Source organism: Podarcis bocagei (genome assembly GCF_964188305.1).
Source record: "Podarcis bocagei genome assembly, chromosome: 8".
In the NCBI taxonomy this organism is placed as follows: Eukaryota; Metazoa; Chordata; class Lepidosauria; order Squamata; family Lacertidae; genus Podarcis; species Podarcis bocagei.
In genome coordinates, this window is record NC_138133.1 from 44,568,103 (window position 1) to 44,587,305 (window position 19,203).

Here is a 19,203-nt window from a genome sequence, read left to right on the forward strand (position 1 = left end):
TTCAGTGTCATCCTCCCACTCCCAATAGCAAAACAAACACAACTGCGAACATGGAAGGGTTTTAGCTCCGGATGGGGGACAGTAACCACATTTGCTATGAACAAATGTGTAGTAGAACTGGCCAAGATTGGGGGGGGGGGCAGAAATGTCACCAAACAGAGATCTGTTTGACTAGGTGGTCTATTTATGTAGCTCATAGCAGTCAACAGCTTTTCATAGAGATGTAGGGGCTAACATTAAACAACATATTTTCATGCACCCACAAAGCAGCTGGGTTTTTTTGTAGTCCATGTAGTTTTGCAGTGGTTTAATGAGAGTTTCTGTGAAAGTGTGGAGCACAATATTGAAGAACTTTTGCTAATCCATGTACTAGACTTTGATGCCAGGTCTGCTGGACAGTCATAATCTGATTAATGTTTCAGATTATATTTTTACTTTCCCCCTCATGCTTATTGCATTGTTTTACTGTCTATTTGAATGTTTGCAAGCTGCTATTTACACAAAAAATATGGGTGTACGTGAACAAATAATAGAATCTGTTCCACTATCAAAAAGGTCTTATCATGAGAAAGTTCTTCCTGTTCAGTCGGAATCTCAAGTTGCTGTACCTTCTCTTTCAGAAAGGCAACCAGCTTGCACTTGCTGCAGGTATAGTTCTGCACATTATCAGGCAGGAAGACAAACATGGCATAGCTATTTCAAACCAGATATGTACAGGTGTTGGTGACATCACTAAATGGGCATTTGCAGTTGATTAACAGTGCCATTAATATATATCTAAAGGTAAAGGTAAAGGGACCCCTGACCATTAGGTCCAGTCGTGGATGACTCTGGGGTTGCGGCACTCATCTCGCTTTACTGGCCAAGGGAGCTGGTGTACAGCTGCTGGGTCATGTGGCCAGCATGACTAAGCCACTTCTGGCGAACCAGAGCAGTGCACGGAAACTCCATTTACCTTCCCGTTGAAGTGGTACCTATTTATCTACTTGCACTTTGACATACTTTTGAACTGCTAGGTTGGCAGGAGCAGGGACCGAGCAATGGGAGCTCACCCTGTTGCAGGGATTCGAACTACCGACCTTCTGATCGGCAAGCCCTAGGCTCTGTGGTTTAATCCCATCAAGTTCAATCCCATCAAGTACAATCCCATCAAGTTTAATCCCATCAAGTTCAATCCTATACATGACTGCACAACATAAGTACAACTGAGTTAGGTTTAGGTTTATTTAATTTATCTATTGCAACCCACTACAAATACTCCCAAAGCAGTTTGCAACCAGGAACTCCCAAATATCTATTCAACTTTACTTTAGCCACAAAAATGGTTGTAGAACCACAGAGCCAACATAGTGCCGGTGTTAGCTCCTCTTGTTTTCTGAAGAGGAGCTAAATAGATAGCATCAGGAAAGTCACTATTTTAGCCTACTCATTCTCAGAGGGTTGTTGTGAGGCTAAAATGCTGCCCTGACCTCCTCAGATTGTGTCTTTACAAATTAAAAATTAAATAAGGTCAAAAGACAAATGATAGAGTTGGAGTATTCTTCACTTTACTTTTTCAGCACATTCATCAATTTCATTTCTGTCTTGGTGAGAACTATTTAAACTGTCACGACGTGTTGCATTTTAATGCCATCTTAAAATCTAGCATAATTTGTAGATTTACATTTTGTGAAAGTAACGTGTTAAGAGTTTATTTAAGTTTATCTCTGTAGTTACGCAAAAAAAAAAAAATTATATCTTTCCCTTCAACAATCTGACAGCATGGAAAACATGTATAATGGGAAACATTTTCCATTGCTTATGACTGAGCACCATTAAAAGAGAATTTGTTTTCTGGCAAGAAGCACAAGATATTCATGTACAGGAAAAGATGCTTCAGCTAACTGAAAAAGGAGTTCGGCTAACTGAAAAATCTCTCCCACTTGGAGTCCTGTCAAAGCTAGCTGGCTTTACCCAGTGTGACTCTTTCACTCTTACATAGATGTGAGGTGGAAGCCAGGGCTGCTTCCATGGTGGGGTTACAGGAGGTGTACATTTATGTGTCAGCAGGGGCCTTAGACTAATAGTTTTATTAGTTTCATTTTTTTAAAGTGAGTTGATCAGACATATCTAAAGAAAGTTATAAAACAAAACACAGACAATTCTAATGCTTTAGCACTTTGTAGCATCTCCATTGCCAAGGATGTTTAATAAGTTAATCACTGCTGCTTAGCATTCAGAGAAAGGAATGTTGACCAGCCCCATCTGGAACATGGGAGGGAGCCTTCCAGGAGCAGCAGAAAAAGCAAGAGAAGCTGGAGTATGTTTGTTCAAGCACTTTTCTAGTGTCCACCGTATTTCATTGACTCCCCAGGTGTGCTGCCTTTACAGAATAAAACACAATTGGTTGCCTTGGGTATGCTTTACTTAGAAGTGACTCCCTTTAAACAAATTAAGTTTCCTTCCTACATTAAAAAAAAACGGTAATATTTCAGTCATCCCTACAATTTTCCTTTTCCTCAGCACAGCTACTACAGGTCTGCTTGTCATCACTGGGCTGTTATTCATCAATATACAGTAACTTCCCTGTTTAGGGAAGTTTTTAATGTTTGAAGTTTTACTCTGTTTTTAGTGTTCTGTTGGAAGCCGCCCAGAGTCGCTGGAGAAACCCAGCCAGATGGGCAGGGAATGAATGAATGAATGAATGAATGAATAATAGGAATTGCTGCCTCTATCACCCTCCCCTCACAGATATTTCTATCTTGATTTTTTTCTATCAGAAGCTCAAGGCTGTGTATATTGTATTCCCTTTCACCCTTTTTACCTTCACAGCCTTTACCTTATGAGGTAGGGTTGGCTGAGATTTGGTAGTGTTGCTGTAAATATCAGAACTAAGAAATGCTGCAGAGAAAGCAAGGAATCTGCTTTTATGTCCTCGTTTACATGATCTGTGAATGCATTACATAAGAACGTAAGGATAGCCTTCTTGTTCAGGCCAATGGCCCATCTGGTCCAGCATGCTGTTCTCACAGTGGCCAACTAGCTGCCAATGAAAAACTCACAAGCAGGACCTGAGTACAGTTAGGATTCTCCCTTCCTATGGGAGGGGGATACTGGGTATTCAGAAGCAAACCTAAAGATCTGCTATGCATTTGAATCCCTCCCGCACAATACCTACAATGTGAAGGGATCTTGTGTTTCCATAACCACAGTGCTGTGGAGACACACACTAGAGGAAGGAACCAATATCTACAAGAAGCTGCAGCCTTGCCAATCAAGGACACCTAAGTGACATAATTTAGGACTGTTCCCCCCTACCCATTTTCCTTTTCCTGTGGATTCTTTCATTTAATCATCTTTTGAATTTAGATTGAAATACCATCCAATTCACTCTTCATAAATTGCAGGTGCTGTGTTATGTCCTTGCTAAGGCTATGATCTTTACCACCTGACCAAGGAGGATTTATGGGTGTGAGCCGCCTTATCTGGAGCTTCTGATCTAGTAGAGCAGGCATAGGCAAACTCTGGCCCTCCAGATGTTTGGGACTACAATTCCCATCATCCCTGACCACTGGTCCTGTTAGCTAGGGATGGTGGGAATTGTAGTCCCAATCATCTGGAGGGCAAGAGTTTGCCTATGCCTGTAGTAGAGCCAACACCTCCTGTTGAACAGAATCCCCCATACAAATTGTCACCCCCTGCCAGGAAACGCCAGAAGGTGCAATTAAGGACCTCCAGCTTCATATTCAGTTTGGCCCTGAGAGTTCTCTACCTGAGCTATAGCCTTGTTTTTATTGAAGCAGGTGTTACTGAAGGAGAAAACCAGGAAGTAAAAGGACAAGTGGTGACAGAAAGATGAGTGCAGTTTGTGCTCCACTTTGCGTGACTTCGAGGAGGAAAGAGCGTCAGAATGGCGTGGACACAGTTGCACTGTAAATCCTGCAATAGCCGGAAATTCAGTGGATCAATAAATGACTCTCTTTCACATTCCATAATGCATTAACAAGAACATAAGTAACACCTTCCCGGCTGAATGACATTCTTGCTGCTAACTCTTGAATTCAGGGGCACTTTAGAGCACACTGGATTGCAGCCACAGAACCCAACGCTGTGCGTTTCAGTAACAAGTTCAACTCCTTACAGTGGGATTGAAGCATGCAGAGGATTGCAGCCTAACAGCCCTGCTCTATGAATATATTCCCTCCTCAAAATTCGTGGGATTTATTCTCTAATTGAGGCCTTTCTGCTTTACGCCCTTACTTGGGAGCAAGCCTCCAATGAACTCGGAGGACTTGATTTCCCACTCCGAGTGGCCGCACGTGCCTCGCACACTTTCCCCAGCTCCCTGCCAGAAACATCATCCGCATCCCCTCCTCCTCCCTTTCAACCAGCTACGTCGCCTACGTCAAGCGCTCCCCATTTCGCTCTCCGCATGTGGATGGTCTCCTTGTGTGTCTATTTCGGAGCACGTGTCTGTTTCGTCGCTCCCCGCTTTCCCCTCACGCTTCTCCCTCTCTCCCCTCCTGCCCGCAGTCCAAGAAAAGGCACCGGGGAAGAGCTCGGCGGAGATGCCCCCCTCGTTGTCGTCGTGGCGTCGTCGTCAGGGGGACGGAAATCCTCTTCGCGGCCCCGAGAGAGAGGGGGAGCCGTCGCCTTCCCCCCGAGGGCAGCGCAGCTCTTGAGGTAGCCTGAGGAAGCACGCGGGACGAGCGGGACGCCGCCCGCCGGGTTGTCGCCACAGCCTCTGTGTGAGTGTGTGTGTGTGTGTGGTGTCTTCCCGCTGTGGCCCCGAGTGGCTGAGCAGGAGAGAGAGGGTTGGGGGGGCACCTCCGCCTCTTCTCCTCCAATATTAACATTGCCTGCACGGCGCTAAGGCTGCCCTGCCTGACTAATCTTGCTCTGCCTCTTCCTTCCTCGCAGCCCCGAGCGCACACAGCTACCTACAAAGGCACGTTACAGCGCCTTGACCAGAAGGCTGTGCTGCCGCCGCCGCCGCCGCCGCTCCTCGCACGCACACGGATCGCACGCTGCCGCCGCCGCGCTTTACACACATCCAAGGATTAGCCGCTGCCGCCGCCTCTCCTCCTTCTCCCTCGCATCCCTCCCACTCGGTGTTTTGACTTCTGCCTTGTGTGCTTCTTGGCTCGCGTATCGACTGCCTGCCTGCCTGCCTGCCTGCGTGCTTCTCAGCGGGTAAGTGGGGAGGTAAAGGTTGCACTGGGAGGGAAGGGAGGCCTCTCTCTGTGTGTGTTGTGCGTGTGTGACAATGTCACTCTGAGGGGCGGTGGGCATCTTCCCGCTCCCACCAGCGCGTCGCGCGCTGCCCGCCTCCCGAGCCGCGGGCTGCCTTTCCCTCACAGCTTTTCCCCCTCAGTGGCGGCTGCTGCGGTTTCTGGCGGGTTCTCCTTTGGGAGAGGAGAGCGCGCTTTCTCTCCATTCCTGGCGCCCTTCGGCCGGCGCCGTTTGGTGCCTCTCCACGGCACCCACGAACGCTGGGTGGGGAGCGGTCCTTGCGGCGCGGAAGGTGACTGCGCTGCTCTTCTGTGGGTGGGTGTGTAGGGAGAGGAGCGCGAGGAAGAAAAGGGAGCCGGTCTCTTCTTCCTCTCACCGTCACCCAAACGCGCGCGCGGTCTCCCCCCCTCCCCCGGCAATGCCTGTTGGGTGGTTTATTGATCAGGCTTGCTGGGGAGTCTTCCCTCAGGAAATTCTCCAAGGCCCCTCCCCCCCCCGCGCCGTTTTTGCGGCAGCGTTCAAAGGGTCGACGAAGCCTAGTTGGCCTTGTTGGGAAGGGGGGAGGGGAGCGCTGGTTTGTCAGGAGAAGGAGGCGATGGAGTTTCCCAAAGTGCCTGCTTTTGTCCCCTCGCTCGCTGCCCCTTCTCCTCCCCGGGTGGTTGGCGGCGTTTCTGCGAGGCTGAGCAGCTGCTCTCGCTGGTCGCTGCGTGTGGCTGAGCGGCTTCTCGGCGCGCTTGCGCCGGCGACTTCCAGCCGATTCCACAGCCCTCGCTTGTCCTGTCGCCTCGGACCTGGGTTAGGCGAAGGGGCCCGTGTGGGGTCGTCAGGGCGCCTTCCGTCCGGGACTCCTGCTAGCAAGGGCTGCCAAGAAAGGCATGGCGTGCGTCCCGGCAGGCGCGGGGGGCTGCTCCTCTCAGCTTTGTGGGGGCTTCTGGCAAACTGTTGTTTGGGCTGCATTGTTTTGATTCCGGTTGCAGGGGACGCTCGCGCGCGCACGCTTTTCAGCAAAGCCCTTCTTGGGTGTGCTGTGAAAACCCTGACAAGGTCCATCCTGTGTCGAGTGAATGGCATAAATGGGGAGCTTGAAATCAAGCAGTGGCCCCTCATCGAGGCTTGTGGAGGCTATAACAAATTGCACTTTCATTTAGTGGAAGCGCAGCTGCTGGAGAAGCCTTTCAAGGCATAAGGGGGAGGAAATGAAGCCTGCATTCAGGGCACTGCACTGCTGTAATTTTCTCTCTCTCTCTTGAAAGGAATGGGAAATCTGAACAAGAATGATTGAAAAGAATGGGCAGCGTGTATTAACTGGTCCTGTTTCCTCTTGGTTTCCATAGCATTAGTCCGATCCAATGTTTATGAACTATTCATAATCAACAGTTTCACTTCTCCACTAAACCAGTAAAATGGCTTTTAATTTTCTGGGTTGTATGAAACTGGATGGGATTTGAGTGTGTAGATCAAAGCTTTTTGATTTGGCAGCTGTCTCTATGGTTATATGATTAATATAGCAAGATGGTGATAGAGAAATTGGCATAATTCCATTTTTAACAGTTCAAAATTGGTTATCCACAAACAATCAGAAGTAAAGTACAGTACTAAGATATCCCAGGAAAGAAAATAGAACAGTTGGAGATCTCCTGCTCCCTGTTTTTGGGAATTGGATGCAGATTAGAGGAAATATGTGTAAATATTATTGTTGTATGTTACCTTACTACCAGAAGTTAATGAAATTTACTGTACTCCTTGGTGTTGACAGTAGGGGGATATTGATGTGATTTACATTATTAACTGGTGTTCAGTAGGCAAAAAGTGAGAGTTTGCCTAGTGATTACTGGTAGCTCTTTTACTTGAGATCTGATTGACAGCATACGTACAACTTGCACCTGGTTTATTTTTGGAGCTATCTGATTAGAATGTAAAAACTGCAGATTTGAGTAGTTGTATACTAAGAAATAGGTCAGATTTTATTTCTAAAGTAAACATCTTTAAATGACTCATTCACTATTTGGAAAAATGTCCCATTTAACAAGATTGTGTGTGCAATCTTTTAGTAGCTTGGCTAAGGATATTTTTATGTTGCACCTTATCATATTACTTATTATTTTCAAACAAAATGTGAAATATGATACTGCTGTAGAGTAACTTAATGTTGTTGCGAATTTCAACATACTTCAGTTCAGAATGTAGTTAAGTTTGGATGATACTGCTTTACTGGAATAACTGTTTATTGTTACAAACTTTTAAGAATAGTTCTTATGTATTTGACATTCAAACACCTTCAGAAATAGTTTTCCAATTTTGTGGAAGCATATTTATAAAACAACATACTGTACTTTTCCGTGTATAAGACTAGGTTGTTGTTTTTTTACTAAAATAATGTTTAAAGGGGGATAGTTTTATACACGGGGGCAATCTCCCCCCATTTTCTTAATTTTGAGTCCCCCAAAATAGGGGGCATCTTATACATGGGGGCGTGTTATACATGGGAAAATACAGTAGGTGTTAATGAGTATTGATAAGAATTATGGTATTTTCTTTGCAAGATCTGCTTGCATGCTAATATTAAAATGTCATCTTTGAGAAATGGTTGATCTTAATACACTTAGATGTGGATCTATTTGAGTTAGTTCAGTAGTTTAGGAATGGCAAAATATGTACTGAGTAATAATTAATGGTAGTTTTCCCACCTTTAATACTTCAGTGTTCTCTTAAGTACTTCTGAAACAAGTCTTTTAAGACCTCTGATAATTAATTAAAACGCACAATTTTCTTTACTAAAAAGGCTGAAAAATAATTTATTTTATGATCATTCTGGATTTTATGTCAGTTGAACTTCCAAAGTAAATTACTAAACTCTTATTCCCTTAATCTCCTCCATTTAAGATACTAAATATAGGATGGAGTCCAAACCACATGCATGTAAACAATAAGCTTGTGTAACGCTTGTTAAAAGGATGGTGTGAATGAATTCAGCCTGGATTAGTCATTATGTTACATAGAAATTCAGGAGATAATATAGTATGTTGATAATGTCAAAGCCGGCTTCTGTAATGCTTCTGTAATGCTGAAGTTATTCTCCATGGCTTAAGGATAATGGTCTCTTGAATGAAGTTTCACATGAACTGTAATAGACAAACCTGATAATGTCAGAGGCTAACCATAATGTCATTTTAAGATAAAGCCCAGGGCACTGGTCCATGAAAAATTGCACCTCCTTAGCTTCTGTAAATGAAGTCAATTTTGACTTTATTGTCTATGAAATTAGATAATGTTATTTTAAAAGGGATACATGACACATGTTTCCTCTGTGGCCTAAGCTAATGAAATATGAAAAAGTGTCTCCATGACAAAGAGTGTTGGTTTCCGAATAATGTCCTATCCCAAGTCAAGAAAAAAATAATGTATAATTGGCTAGATAATATGCAGAGATTTTCCACTGTGGTTGTATGGCTTTTCTGAAGGTTGTTGAAGTGGATTACCCAGGCTCTGTTTCTTCTTTCCCTCTGTACAAGAGTAGTGTTTCATGGAGTCCTTTCAAAAGTCTGTGGGGTAAGGCCATTATCATATGTAAATTGAAAGGCTTTGATTTGGTTCATTTATATTTTGCTTTGGGAAACAAAGTGGAGCCCTGTTCACTACTTCTTCTAGAGCAGTGTTTCCCAGTTGGAGGTCCGTGGTCCCTAGGGGGTCTGCGTAACACACCCAGGGGGTCCATAGCACCATTCACGTGACATAAACTACCATAGAGGTATCAAAATTTTCAAAAGTAGGGGGTCCCTATCTTGGCTTTTGAAAAACAGGGGGTCCACAGTACTTAGTTAATTGGAAATCACTGTTCCAGAGGTCTTAAGCGTGTTTGTGTTGTGGATAAATTTATTTTAAAAGCTCTCTCTGTTAGGAACTATGCCTAATCTCTTCTCCTTTTTGAAAAATCCATTGCCTCTTCTTTTGGTATTGTGTTTCCAAGAAAAGAGGACAGTTAATAATTGGTGCCTGAGTTTTCCTCTTCCTTTTCCCCCTGTTTGTGTCATAACTTTTAGATTGTAACCATATAGACAGGGACTGTTTGTTATTACTGATCTGATCTGACCTGTTCTGGGAGCAGAGTACACTTACCGTGGGCCTCTGAGGGCTATGTTGGTTGGGGGCTCCTACCAGGGACCATATGCTTTTTTTGGTTGAGTTTATAACTTTATTCTGACAAGACTCCGTCTCTGAGCCCCAGACAAGCTCTACATGAGCCTGGTGGGCCACTCACCCTGATTCTGGACATGCACTACCCCTACCAATTCATAACCTCCGGGAAAGAGCTTCCCCTATGCATCTTTCAAAAATGAAAGGAGATGTATCCAGCATCTTGATGCCACAATATCCCCTTTGTTCTGGGTCTGTGGGCTTGAGCTACAATTTCCATCATCCTTCACAACAAATTCCAGTAGCTGGAAGGATGGGAGATTAGGTTCAACCCTAAAAACCAATTTTTTGAATGAACAGCCTACTGCTTACCAATTGCGAAGTCATGTGTCTGATATATTCATTCTCCACCATACAACATAACTTATATGCAAATAACTTCATGATATCCTGGTTCAGGTTTTATCTATTGCACAGAGTGGGAGCATTTGCGCTTTGAGTGTGCTCCCTGTCTTCATGGTGCATAGAGAAGATAGTAATATTCCGCATGAAATTGTTGTTTAGATGGAAATAATCTCAAACTGGTGAATTGTCTAGCTGCTGATATGAAATACTTTAGTTTATCATTTAGAATTTCATTCTAAAAGTGTTCCTGCCATTCCCATTCACAGAGGAGGCTTGCAAGGCCAGGCTCTTACTCTAGAACAGGAACGTCAACTACAAGGTCATTGTAATTAATTACAAATGGCTCTAGACAGTCTTTGTAACTGTATAGAACCATTGTGATCTGTAATTTTGGTGGGTTTCCTCTATTTAAATATGAAAAATGGAAATAGGGAATGAAACACAGAGGTTAGATGAGTAACTTTGCCTGCAGTTTTTATAACATGAAGGCTATTTTCTGCTTATTTCCTTAACTTTGAGATATATCATGTCATTGATAACTCCAGCCACCTTTTCGCATATTAGCATTGTATTGTCCAATATACTTTACATTTTTGGCTATTACCTATTTAAGCTATGCATGATCCAAAGTTTGCAGAGTTCTAATGTATTCAAAGGTGTGCCAAAGGAACTTCATGTGTGCCTTGGAGTTCCTGTATTCTTACTTAGGTCTCTTAGTAAGTCTAATTGACATGCATTATTATTTTATAGAGGTAGTACCTAAAAAGTGGGAAATTGTGTGACTCATCAAGCCATCTAGCACTTCTTTCCTGATCAGGGAGTTGTGGGTGCTTGACTCTCTGGAAGAGAACCAGCTGGGATGCTGTTGGTGGCATCTGCATTTTTGACATGTGAATAACCTTTTTGAAGTAAGTGGAGGGACAGGTGGCATAAGGAACGCAGGAGGTAGAGTTAAGCAGAGTGGGATGGTTCCATCTGCCAGATAAATTGTGGTGATTTATCAGTGAGTGTTTTGAGGAACAAGACACCTGAGCATCTGAAGAGACAACTGCTAAAAATATCTGGGAACTCCTGATTATGCCTTGTATTTCAATTCACCCTGGGTGGCAGACTCCATAAACCTACCAATAGAAATTTTTGCATCATTACAGTATAAGATACTATTGTGATTCTTTTTGCCTCTTTGTAGCAGTTGTATAGCTGTTTGACAAAGCCAGAATTATAAATAGTAAATACAGCTATTGACAAAGAAATGTTTATAAAAAAAAGTATCCTACAGGTAGGTTTGTTTCTCATAACTGCAAATAACCATTTCATTATTTTGCAGGATGTGGTGTTTATGTATTTCAAAAATAAAATTGCTACAGTATAACCTTTTGTGAAGCAAAGTATGATAAATACTTTCCCACTGCCAACAGAGCCTAATAATTTATAAATAATCTTTGGTATAAATGTAGATGTGATTCATTCTCTCTTTCATGATGCAAATTGGCTTCTATTTCTATGCGAAATTATTATGCAAAACTTTGACTGGATGCGTATTTTCCTTTTTATGCAGAAGTGTTTATTGAGTGAATGAATGAACTGTATTTCTTTATGCAAAAGGACTACAGTGATATGACTGCAAGATAACATAAGCAGAAGCCTTATTTAATACATGGTCCCAGTTCAGAATTACAGGAGAGTCATCAAGTTGTGCTTTAGAGGGGTGCCTGTTTAAAACCACATAATGGAGATTTCTTGCTCGTCTAATAGCCTTTATCTGTCTTCTAACAGGGTTCATCCTTATGTTTGTGGATAAAAGTTGAATCTGCTTTACAGTGGTCATTGTGAATCTGGCTCTATCTATTGGTAGATGCTGTAGCCTAGAAAAATGCCAACCAGATACCAGATATATATGTAAAAGGTGATTCAAAAGATGGGCTATAGTTACATCAAAAGGCAAAGGTTGACAACAGCTTTCTTTTCTTGGTTCTCATTTGGATTTGTTTCACCTGTTCCCTCCCCCACCCTTCACTTAATCTCTTGTCTCTTGTTGCCAAACCCATGGTGCTTTGTCTTTGGAAGTGAGTTTTTACCTTTGATTATTAGACTAAATACTGAAAAGTACTATGCATGTATGTAAGGATTTAATAGAGGTTAGGACAAGCTGATTTCAATGTCCATTTCATTTTGGGGTAAAAGTCAACTAGAGTCTCAAAATGTGAGTTTGGCATTAATAGTCCATTAGCTATGAATAATATATATATTTATGATAAGCTGTCATTTTCTGCAAAATTCTATTTCTAAATTCTTTCATTGCTGCCTATTGGTCAACATTAAGCATGTGTGCATTGTAGCATTTCTGTGAGTTTTTATGTGTCACATTATTTAGCATCACTTTACGGTTTGATGTTTATCTTTTGCTTCATTTAACATCTTTACTACCTCTGACATCTGGCCCTTGACATTTTATTATGTGACTTCTGTCTGCTGTGAAGAAAGCATCTCTGTTACCTAGATCCGAGAGAAGGGCAAAAACTGTAATGCTAACATTGAACAAAAGCAGAGAACACTGTTGAATTAATTTTAAATGTTTGTTGTTAAACAACTGATTAATTGATTAGTAAAAGTGTTATTATTGAGGACATCTAATTCAGATTATTTTAATAAAATAACAAAGAAAAGCCTTTTAAAATAGAACCCTGCTGCTCATTTTGCCTGAATCCTGAGAGGTACACTCTTTGTTAATAGCAGTGTAATCACACATAGATAGACACGTGATTGTATATGTTTCTGTATGTATAAAATTTGAAGAAGCAATAAGCATCCTATTTCAGGGAGTTACTTCAGTTAAAACATGGATATTTTAAAATGCATTTTAATTTCTAAGATCTATTCATGCATTAATTTCTAATCTTGTCAATCCTGTTTATCACCTAAACCAAACCCTCCAATGGTTGGAGTTTATCATTGTAGCAGCCAAGGAGGAAATAAAAATCACTATGGTGCTGATGGAAACAGTCCCTGTGACTATGACCCTACTGACGACAGCCTAGTTTAGATGTAATGCGAAACCAAGATTTCCTTTACAAGGATATGCTGTGGGAAGGCTGGTTCACATGTTTCCTCCTCTTCCCATCTCCATCTGCAAGGAGATAAATTTTAAAGCATCCATTTGTGTCTCAAGATCAAATCATGGTTTCAGCTCCTGGTTTATATTAACTGTAGTCCCCCTCCCTCCATGATATTCAGACATAATAGGAAACAGGGCTTTAGTCCAAAGTGCAGATAGATTCTTTAGATTCCACCCTTTCACATCTGAAACAATGAAAAGAAGATGCACACCAGCCAAAGATTCACCATGGTGTATTCTCGTAACAGGACACCATGGTTTCCCATTACACCTGAACCTGGTCAGTAAGTGATGAGACAGTTCCCCTGGTAAAGTAAAACAGGCTAGGAATTCTGTGCTGGAAGATGTTGCTGTGAAATATATTAGGAAATCATAATATATGATAGTTTGGCTCTTGGGAAGAAAGGACAGAAATGTTGGAGCAAAATGCATAGCAATTATCTGGACATAAGCTCCATTGAAGATGGTGGTACTTACATCTAAGCAAACATGCATAAGACTGCATTGCAAAGTGCATAAAATTGTAGGATCACTAGCTATAGGTTTTAATAAATCAGTTAAATTGGGTGATAGACAGCAGGCACTTGAAGGCTTGAAAATGGTAGATGTCTCACCTATATTTGCTTTTATTCACTTCTTCATCCTAGGTAACTGGAACTCTGTTAAATTCAGTGGCAGGTCATGCTAACTAGAACTAAAGCATCATATTCTTTTTAATACAGGGGTAGGGATTCCAGATGTTGTTGCACTCCAACTCCACCCATCTGTATTGATGGGAGTACAATCATAGAATCATAGAACTGTGGAGTTGGAAAGGACCCTGAGGGTCATCTAGCCCAGTTCCCTGCAATGTAGGAATCTCAACTAAAGCATTAATGACAGGTGACCATCCAACCTCTGCTTAAAAATCTCCAAGGAAGGAGATATCTGGTTTTCAGCATCATGATATATCACCCGCTGAACATCACAATATGCTGGTCCATAACAATGTCTGAAAAAAGGTTGGAGCTGTGTAGAGGCATTGACTGGCTTTATGGTTTTTCCTGCGTTGTGATTTTTGCTGGTGCCTGCTCTTGTGATTCTTGTGCTCTTGTGACTCCCTGCATGTTTCATCAAGTGGTGAGGCACAGCTGCTCAGCTGGGGCAAACACAGGTGCATCAATCAAGAGTGGGAAGGATAAAAGGGAAGCAAGGCAGAGGCTCTGTATCGGCTCAGGTTTCTTCATTGATGGACCTTGGTTTGGCTGCTTCGGGAACTCTCCTGGACTGTGACTTCAGGACTGACCAAAGGTGTTCCAACCCAAGATGTTCTGCAGAGGTGGGAACCTGACTTTGCGTATTGACTTTGGACTTTGCTTGTTGTACTGGAGCCAGACTGGTATTTGATCATTTGGACTATCTGACTACTCTCTAGTGTTGTCCTTGGGACTGTGTGCACTATCAGGACTTACCTCCAGATATGCCAGGGTCCAGGACATTTTTCAAGGAAGCAGAGACCATGGTCCAAGAAGCCAAACCATAACCCTTTCTGATGACATCACTTGCTCAGCCAACTGTTTACTTCCCATATTTTCCTCTAATATATGATTTTAATATGGCAAAAGAAAAAGTAATGCACTGATATATTAGACATGTAACTGAGGGAATTCACTAATTTGAAGAGTTTCTCAAGTGAGAATAATAGAATAGAATAGAATAGAATAGAATAGAATAGATTCTTTATTGTCATTACACAAGTGCAACATTGTACAAAGTGCAACGAAATTGGATGCCATCCCTTAAAACATCAAAAGCAAAACAACAACAACAACCAAACAAACCACATTCCAGCCACACCCACACCACACCCATCAAACTCCCAGGTCACACTATCGAGTTACAGCATTCAAAAAGGCCACAGCTCCTTCTATTTCTTCTAATATGTTGCTAATAAAGCCTAATAATTCACACAGTTGGGATGCTACGTAGCAAATAGTAACAGTTGTTGTTCAGTATTACTACATTTATATAATACTGAGTTTGAAGCTTTTGTAAAGGAAGTTGAGCTGCCATTTTGGTTTGTTTCCAAAATGGAAGCTACAGGTGTTATTACAGCTAGAAACAAAATGAATTAGTAGTACCTTCTTTTTGAGGTAGAAAAACTATTAATAACTGAAAATGGTATTTCAGAAATGCTGTTTGTTTATGAAAAGTTATGGGTGATTAAACTACACTCTTGCTGAGAATAAATGGATTTTATGCTTCAGCAATTAATGTAAAGTAATTGAATTTGACAAGCACTAATGTGGACTTCAAAACCAACCCAAATTCAGTGTTTCCTTAATAATTTCAGTGGTTGCTTTGTTATAATGATATCCCTATTATTAGTGGTGTTAATCTTTTCAGATGACTAAATTTTAAGTCTGCATCGCGCAGTTTACATCATACACATGACATTATTTGGTATGCATACATACGTGTATTAACCATCTAAGTAATTGTTGTGCCTTAATCAGCTGAAATATGTATTTACTATCATTACAGACCAGTTCAATCTCTGAGCAGTGTGGGATTCCTGCACTCCAGGTGCTTACCCAGGGCCTGTGTTTCCTTTGGAAATGAGGCACAATGGAGACTGTGGTGTCTTCATTATATATGGTTTATTTATGCAGATATACAACTATGATGGCGGGTTCAAAGCATCACACTCAAGAGGGTCATGTCTCTCCCATTGCCACAGTCTCCTATTCAAACAGGCAACCAACACTGTGCTCAGCCCCCACTCCAACTTGCTGCATCTAACAGACTGGCACTCCCTCCCAGCACACCACAGCCAACTGAAATTCCAAAACTGTGGAATTGTCTTCAGACTAACTATCTCATAGCTCCAGCAGAAAGTCTGTCTTGCTGATGGCCTATCTTCCTGTCTTTGTTCTCTGCTGATGGCCCATCTCTCAAGTGATCTCCTCTGCACAGGAAGCTGAGCCCAGCTGTTAAGAGTCTGACTTCAGTTTAACTCTCTTAAGCGTTTATTATATTTTTACACTTACCAAATCCAGAAATTATGGGTGCCTTGCACCCACAAACTCATAACACTGTTTTTGTGAATGACTATAGTTGAAATAGTTTCTTTGCATCATTGCCGACTACAGCTTGTCCTCACCCCACTCCCACCCCCATATACACTTAGGATTAAAGAACATGAATTCAACATGGATGACATCCTTTCAGGAGAGTGTGGAACCACTACTTAAGTGCAATTGCCTCTTCAATGCCTTTATGGTACCTTTTTTGGACCCCAACTTTGGATCATTTTCTTCCTCCCCCCATACCTACCAGTCCTGGGCAAGCAAGTAAAAAAAGCTGCAATATACCCAGCTTTTTGAACATGGGAGACAAGATGCCAGGCTGCATACTTTCTATGGCAGGCATGTCCAAAGGCCGTTTTGGGGGCCTAATCTAACCTGCCGGTCGGTTTAATCCTGGGGTAAAATCCAAAAAATTCCTGGGGTAAAATAAAAAAAAAACCTCAACAACTTCAATACTAAAAAAAAGATTAGCCCTTTGGTCAGCCCTCATGGCCCTTCATCAAATCTGGCCATCTATGAAAAAAGTTTGGACACCACTGTTCTATGGCCTCCTGATTCATTGAAATCTAGTAATTCTTCTCCCAGGGTCTTCCTTGCCTTCTGTTCAACACCATTCCAATACTTCAGTTTGCGCACTTGAAGGTTCTGATAGGCTTTGGGGGCATGGCAGTTGACAGCAGGCTCAGACCTATTACAAAAGGTAGAAGAGAGAGTGAAAAATAAATCCAGTTGAACAGTTACAGATGGATCAGCAGATCAGCAGTGACAAGGTGAACTGAATGGTGATGTCATAATCTTGTCAGCTGATGGAGTTATCAGTTTTTGCATTTAGACAAAATTTAAAGTACATTCTCTTAAACGACAGCAGTTACAATAATAATCTTTGCTCCTTTGTCTATTGAATATGTAGCAGAATACTGTTATTAGACTGATGCAGAAATTGAGAGTGGGAGAAAGCCCCATTTTCTGGCCTGCTAAGAGCTCTCCTTTAAGTGAAGTCATGTCACCAAAGTTTAAAATTATTTGGCTTGGAACCTTGATTATTCATAGAGCTTGGTTATTCATACTGCTACAGTTTAAAATGTGGCCTCAATTTAGAAACGATTTCTTGTTTCTACTCACTGAACTGGCTGCTGCTGCAGCAGGCGCTGTGGCAAGGGGGGGAAAGAGAGAGGCACAGACTCTAATCTTCCTCCTGTAGCACCTATTGCAAATGGGAGGTACGAGAACCTTTCAAAGGTGAGGTGGATAATCCTGGGAGGCCAACAATTAGAAGTCTAATTAGAACTTCTGAGGGGGTAGGAAATATTTTTTTCTGGGTTTCTGGTCACGTCACAAGTCAATGGTGGTTGCTGCTCTTTGTGGGCAACAAGGAGGCTCAGGCAGGGGAAAGCCATTATTTATGATCTGAAAATCCTGGCAGTGTTCCCCAGTGGGGAGCTCACTGCATCCCGCTGTGCCACGCAAGCCCATGTCTGCTAACTTGAAAGGCGGAGCAGGTGTGATCTGGGAGTGTGTCCCTGCCATGGACGAACCTCCATCTCTGGCATGATTTGTGGCTGGTTCTTCCATAATTTGGAAAATTGGCATTAATCAAGAGGTGCTCCTGGACCAACATATGCTGATTGCAGGCAATCAGTCAGCTGCTGAAAAGACTGGGCTTGGTTCTTTGAAGGTATATGAATGTTTTCTTTGAAGCTTGAGAACCCTTACAACAGCCGGGAAAGGAAAGGGGAGGACAAGGTGTTTTCTTATGGTTTTCAAATGATCTGCTTTCTTCTTGTCCTCCCCTGCAAAATGAAAGAGACGTGTGTAGCCACTGTTATATTATTATGTTTGTTACTTGAGAAAAGAGGGGGCAGCTTTTAATTTATGCTCAACAAGGAATTTAACAGGGTTTTACTATGCCCCCCCCAACTGAGGCTGAATGGACTATTTAAAATTATTCCTGAACTGGACGAGGAGTGCTGATGGAGTAATGCAGTGGGGGGGGGGGAGAATAAACTGCGGCTGAACAGATGTGGTAAAGAGGCTGAATTTGAGAAAAGATCTTGCTTTCAACTGTGTGCCGAGGAAGAACTCCAGAGTGGGATTTTAGTGGTGGAGGTTGGATATCCACTCAGTGAGTTATTTGAGCTTGTATGCTAGTCTGTAAACAGTGGAAGAAATGGAATGCGACCTTGTACCATCCAGATAAACACTGCAAAGAACCGAACAATGGAAGATAGTAATTAACTCTCCCAATACACCAGTCCGGAACAACAATGTATATGAAGGACTACACACGTTAAATAGAATATTATTTAAAGATGTAGCGGAGGTGCTGTTTGTAAGATGAAAAAAGCGGCCAGCTGGAAGAATGGTTAAACAGCAAGTAAAGGATATCAAGTGGACTCTAAATAAGAAATTGTGTGACTATGCAAGGAAATGGTGGTGATCATATGTTTGGAACAGAAACCGGAAACCTGATTTTAAGAAATTGTATTAAATTATTTATTTGGTTTGAATTGTAATAATTTGGAAAAATAATAAAAATAATTTGAGTTGGGTGAAAAAAGGAAATATTTTTTCTGAGTGCTCTCTCTTGCTAGTAATGGTCAATCCCATCCACGTTGGGCTTGGGGAATATGCTTATCTTGAATCCTCTTGATACTCCTGGAAGGTTTTTTTTAAAGAGCTCCCAAGAACTTCATTAGTAGATAAAGAGTCCTAGAACATGGTTTTATCAATCCTGTTAATTTCCTCAAATGTCAGACTCATTCTTCTAAAAGCTGCCTTCATAGTTCTAAATGTCACATACTGTCTTCAAAATGTTTATTCTCACTGATTTCTTCCTTTTCTGTTGTCTCATGTGGCTTAGCCGTTTCAACTTTGCAACATTGGGATAAATGCTGTCTACCATTGGGATGACCTGGCAGGTTCTGCTACTATATGCAGCATAGAAAAGAAGTGAAACAGTTGGGCATAGGTGCATGCTATTATAGAGTGAGGCACAATATTTAGAATTGTATCCAACATCCAATGTACTTAGAGTAGAGCAGCTGAAATCAGTGGACATGAAAAACTTATATGCATAGATTTAATTGGGTGTATTCTGAATAGAACTTAGTTGGAGGCCACTAATCAGCATATAAGTGAGAGACTGGCTCAAGATACACTGAACCGGGCTTTGCATCTCTTTCTTTCAAAAAAAGCTGGCACATAGGAAAAGCTGATTGTGCACTGATATCTGCTTGTTAGAAGTCATGTGGCTAACTTTTATGCAAGTAT

General features: G+C 41.9%; 1 protein-coding gene across 5 annotated transcripts in view; it reads left to right on the top strand.

The window, feature by feature from the left end:
- Positions 1-4,387: 4,387 nt before the first annotated feature.
- DLGAP1 (DLG associated protein 1) overlaps positions 4,388-19,203 on the top strand; it is a 299,603-nt gene continuing 284,787 nt past the window's right edge. For 3 of the 5 annotated variants that reach the window (XM_081205563.1, XM_081205566.1, XM_081205575.1), the window contains exons 1-2: positions 4,388-4,662; positions 4,900-5,172. The gene's annotated coding sequence lies outside the window, so the exon portion shown is untranslated. Of the gene's footprint in view, positions 4,728-4,899; positions 5,173-5,370; positions 5,504-19,203 lie in introns of those variants that run through there. The other 2 variants (XM_081205568.1, XM_081205573.1) reach the window with 2 other exon arrangements.